We start from the raw sequence: 6,029 nt of genomic DNA on the forward strand, positions 1-6,029 counted from the left end.
AGAGAGAGAGAGAGAGAGAGAGAGAGAGACAGAGAGAGATCCGCCCCTGACCACAACTGACCATTTTTGATTAAATTTTGTGAAATAAAATCTTAATTTTAGTATACTGTAAAGATTTCATGGACCTGATGAGCTACAATATGGCCTCCTTCAAAATAACATCATATAAATTGAGGTAGCTTGGCATTTTGTCAACTCTGTCAGATGTCAACTCCATCAGTTTTTAACTGTGACTCTTTCAGTGATAGTGTTGACAAATATCACTTAGATGTGCAGTTAATTAATTTTAATGTATTTTGCATAAATTGCATTACTTCACATGTATCAAGTATTTCGTTTTACTCACTAGTTTGTCACCACCTTCAGTTTTGTGTCAACTCCGTCAGATGGACTTTTTGTTGTTTTTTGTTTTAAATAATATTTCTTTTGTTTCTTGAGAAGCATTTGTCTTTAAAACTGAGTAAAAATATCACTAATAGGGTCATTAAAAATATATTTATTTTTGTCAGATGGTGATGACAAAGTTCTGGGTCAGGTCCATTAAAAATGTAATTTAAAAAAAAAAAATTGCAATTGGGAGCCTGCACCTTAGCATCTTTACATTTCCAAAACATTATTTGTCATATTTCAATACATAAGGTTGAGAAATAATAATAATAATAAAAAAAATTAAACCCATTTTGTCCCACTTCTCAAGAATCACTATGCGCCGTTCATGGTTGTTTTGATCCTTCACAAATCTCTGCTTCGTGAATCATATCTGCTCACATTCTCAACTTAGGTCTGCAGTTTCTGCATCACCGCTTTAATTCGTCCACAATTTTCCTTTTCTGTGGCTTTCTGTCAGAGTCTCTCAGGGCTCATCGGAAGTGTGTCAGGACTTTGCAGCTGCGACCTCTGAGATCTCGATCATAGACGGATTTAGTGATGACCTGTCAAATCCACACAAAAGCTTCTGCCACTCGTTCATTCACCTCGACTTAAACTGCAGGAATTTAGCTGCCAGAGCAGGTTTTCAGTCTGTGATGAATACACTCTGACGGTAAAAAGGTCAGAGTGTATTCTTGACGTTTAACATATTTTTACATGCTGAAGGGTTCCCTGCTGCATCATTGTTTCTGCTCAACTGTATCCAACGTTACAAATAAAGAAAGTCAGCAGCTATTGACAGAAACGCGTCTGACATGGTTGATTGGCTGAGTGGGTGGCTGCAGGCGCTACTAGCCAAGACTGCATCAGAACACAAATTATTACAAAAACACATTGTGATGCTCAGTCGTCCTAATCAAATCATGTTTGAAGTTAGAAAGGAGCTTTTATTTGATTATTTTTGAGAATCGACAGAGCCAAACAGGTTTGAACTTGATGGTTTTTTCTGTTCTAAAATGAACAGGCTGATTTTATTTTTTTACCTTCAGCTAGAAGCTTTCCGTCCTTCGCACATTTCTCCTTCTTTTGTCTCACAGGAGCTTTTAGTGCGCTTTTGGAGTTTGAGAACAGTCACAACACAACTCCAGGTTGGCTGGCTGAGCGTCTGTGATTTATGTTGGAGGGCTCGCACTGGGAACACTTGAGAGACAGACAGAAAGTGCTAGAGAAAGAAGCAGAAAAAAGAGAAAAAGGTGGAAGCAGAATGAAAAGGCGAGCTAGTGTTTGGCTGAGCAGCGAGGAGATATTCACTGCAGTGTGTTCCCCTGCCATCCGTGGAGGCCTGGTCTTTATCGGCTCCCTCTTTGGGCAGGCAGGAACAAGCTGTAGGGGGAGAGAATGCAGACAGTGTTACGTGGAACGACTTGGAAATGGAAGCCACCAGAAAGAGCAGAAAATTCAAGGAAAAACTAAAAAGAAAATGTTGATCTTAAAACAAAACCTATTTGTTTCTGTTCTTTGCAGAGACAACTCCTGACTGCTCTAGAGTTTATATATTCTGCTGAGAGAATCAACACAATCTCTGCTTTTCAGAAGGAAAACAGTGTAATTTAGATTTACTGTGATGAGCACTCAGAGTGTCCTTCGCCAAGGCTATTAAGCTTTAATAGAAATGATGCACGCTCCCTTTTATTTGGCTATTTCCCGGCCACTCCTCCACGTCTCTTCCAAATGTGATTAAATGTGGCCTTGTACGTAGGAAAATACTCAGGAGGAAAGAAATCTATGACAAGGTTGTTGCTAGCTGCTGTGAATGACTTCCTTTTCTCCTAGAAGTCCTCTTAGAGAAACTGCTGCTGCAACTACAGCTTTATGTAGTCAAATAACCCCTGAATTTCTTGTGGATTTACTTGTCTCAATTACACAAACACCCACAGGAACACTAGGGTAAATGTTATACACACTTTGACCTTGACAGTCCACTTGTCTGTTCATCATCAAACTGCTGGTATTTAGAAGCTCAGCTGATTGAGTTTGTCCACATGTGTTGGGTTCCTGGAACGGCACAAGTAACCAAACAGGTTACAGGATGTTTAAAAAAAGCTTGTCAAGAAACAATGGATGCTTTAGGGCTTGACTAAAATCTGTCTTCCTACGCAATTCCACGAGATTCTCATCTCCTTTCAGAGCTCCATCCAACTGAACTCAATTTCTCAGGAAGCATTTCATCCTGGCCAATCAGCGAACAGAAGAAGTTGTGAACAATGCTCTGTTTCAGAACTGTAATTTGTGTATGGTTTATGGAGGAGACGAAGTAATGCTTTCAAACCCATAAAACTGTCCGACCAAATGCATAAAAATGAAAAAGACACACATGTCCATGCTAAGTCAAACCATGATGATGTCATTGAAGGTCAGTTTGGTAGGCTACTCTATGGTCCATACCACACCACCTGAAGCTCTCCTGAAGTGTTTCAACCGGCAGTTTGACTCTGACTGGGCAGTTAGACTGAAACCCAAACACCCTAGTATGACATGGTTTCATACTAGTCCGATGACAAACACATTTCTATGCTTTTTGCTAGAAGTGATGGTTTTCCTTCCTCAATCAATGAACCGTTGTGTGATGCCAGTATCTCCAGCCTAGCTGTACTGTTGTCCAGATTAGACGTATGGATCACTTTGAAAATGGAAACAGATGAAATTGAGCACCAAACTGTACCAAGCTGTATCATTGCATATCAGTATATGTAGCATCACAATAACATAATATGGTAGCTCTTATGGTTTCATTCATAAGAGACTCAAGTTCTGATGTTTTTTAACAATAGAGATGGTAACTTGCACATTTCCCTTATCAGTCAAAGCATGTCATGAACCATAATGTCAAAGCTAAGAACTATCTGTAAGTGTACAACTAACAACTTACAAAATGATTTTACTTCCCAAATTTAACAAGGTATTAAGATAAAAAACACATCCTCAGTCTGCTTCATCCTCTTTATTCTCTTTTATCCTCTTATTCTCTGTATGGGTTTGAGTCACAGTCGGAGGAGGAAATCAGTTTGTTTGGGAGATAATTACCTGGACCTCAGTGGTCCGATCAGTAAGCCTGCTTAAAGAGGATATAGCCTCCCCATCTCCTTCCCCAGAATTAGCGGTGTTGTATAGATGGCAGATATGCTAACGTGCTTGTCGTTGTGTGCTCTGACAAACCCGCTGCTGTTATCTGTGGTTTCTTGTTGCAGCAAACTGAATGAACTAATGCACCCACATAATCCCCTCCATTGTCCAAAATGCACAGTTAGGTTTGTCTCCTTTCTGTTTTTGCTCATCTTTATTGTTTCTTATTCCATTTGCTGGATCTTCCTCGGTCCCTTTCACCATCATCTCTGCCTTTTAAGTCGTTTCATCTTTTTGTTTCATCACACTGTCCATCATTGTTTCATCATCTTATCTTTTCTGTTATTTCATCTTCTTATGTCTTTTTATACATTCCCTTAGTTCTGTGTTTTCCTCCCCAATGTTTCTCTTTTCTGTTTAGTCTTCTTTCCTCTCCATTTATTTTCTGAAACCGACCTTATTTCCCCTTCTCCTCCCTCACTTCCCACCTCTTGTCCAGTCTCATTTCCTTGTCTTCTCTATTCTTCACCGTCCTCTCCTCCCTTGTTTCACCCGTCTGCATTGTCTTGTTTCCTCATTTTCTCCAAATCACCATCTCATTGTTTCCTTTTGTTTTCCCACTAACGTCCACCTTTCCATCCCAGCTGTGGTTTGTGCTGCCTTCTCATTCATGTCTTGGTATGCTTCCCACGTATTCAATTACTTTGGACTTTATAACATGACAAAAATTCCAACATTGAAGGGCAGACTTATTCAACAGAACAAAATCCAATGGTAACTTTCCAAGGCAACAGGGTTTTCCCCAATTTTAATTTTGTTTCTAGAAGCTTCTCTTTGACACTATCACTTTCTGACGTAAAGGCAGCAGGCTCCTCTTGACACATTGGTCAGCAGTTACTTAAAATATGCTTTATAGGCCAGTAAGAATCACATTATATGGTATTAGTCATAACATTTTTATACATATAATGAACTCCTGGTATCAGGGATGACAACTAACAAAAAGCTAAAATCCAAAAATACTTTATATCCTTCTAGAGACACTTAGAACTGCTTGTTCTAATAGTTCAAACACCAAATATACCTCAACATATAAATATATCTAAAGTCTTGTGGAAAAAGTTCAGGATTTGAGTCACTAGCTGTGATTCCAATTACGAACGGGCACAAATCAATTGTGATATTTCCATTAAATAAGACACTAATTTATTGAAAATAAACTCCTTCCTGTCATCTTAAATAAGAAACTGAATTTAAAACACACGTGAATAAGGTTGTTCACCCAATGAGAAAATAAAAACCATGACCGCCACAGATGTAAACACTTGCGTGATATACATTTTATAATTCAGTCATGGTGCTAGCGCTCATCTATCAACCATCAGAGGAGACGTCATTGGAGCAACAAGCCCCACCTACTAGGGAGCAGCTACATATACAGCATTTTGGGAAAATTGTACTCTGTAATTTTACAGATTTATGGATTCAACATGTTGGAATGACACAACTTTTATGAACAATGATGCTGTGAGAGCTCCGGTGGATCCAACTGAACATTGTCATAAAAACGAATAACAAACTCCTCCTCCTACCACTTTTTGTCTTCTTCTTCATGATTAATGCCAGTAGTCACACTCGGTTGTTGATCACGTAACTCGTGATTCAAAGTGTTTCCATCTGAGTTTTGCAACATACTTGCACTTTGATGCATCTAAAAACCCACCTCATCCTGGCATAAAAAACGTTTAATCAAAAAATTTGGGTTTTTGACATTTTTTTCCAAATGTTTCCATTAGTCAAGTCAAGTGTACTTTATTGTCAAATGTCTATGTAACAGGGTTAACACAGGAGTTTGAAATTGTTTCACCAGACTCCAATGTGCAGTTAAACTAAACATATAAACATATCAATCAAATTTTATTTGTATAGCACATTTCAACAGCAAAGCATTTCAAGGTGCTTTACATAATAAAAAAATTAATTAATAAATAAATAAAGACAGCATGTGACATTTAATAAACAGTAAGAAAGAGATAGAGATTTTTTTTTTAAAATTAAAGAAGATAAAAACATACTTTTGTTACGGAATTTAAGCGCCTGTCGTCGTCGGACTCCGCCGTCCGTTTAACAGAGGTATTATCCAGGCCCCGTCACCTAACAGGACAAGGTCTCCAACCTTGCAGCACCTGGCTCTGTCCACCTGTCACATGAATTTTTGAGCTAGGACTTCGCCGTCCTACACGGATTTCTGTGCACTATTTTTACCTGTTAGAGTCTTAGACTCTTAACAGGATACCTATCACGTTTTAACAAGATAACTATCACGTTTTAACAAGATAACTATCACGTTTTAACAAGATACGTATCACGTTTTAACAAGATACATAACACGTTTTAACAAGATACATATCACGTTTTAACAAGATACATATCACGTTTTAACAAGATAACTATCACGTTTTAACAAGATAACTATCACGTTTTAACAAGATAAGTATCACGTTTTAACAAGATATGTATCACGTTTTAACAAGATA

Source organism: Poecilia reticulata, linkage group LG15 (genome assembly GCF_000633615.1).
Source record: "Poecilia reticulata strain Guanapo linkage group LG15, Guppy_female_1.0+MT, whole genome shotgun sequence".
Lineage (NCBI taxonomy): Eukaryota > Metazoa > Chordata > Actinopteri > Cyprinodontiformes > Poeciliidae > Poecilia > Poecilia reticulata.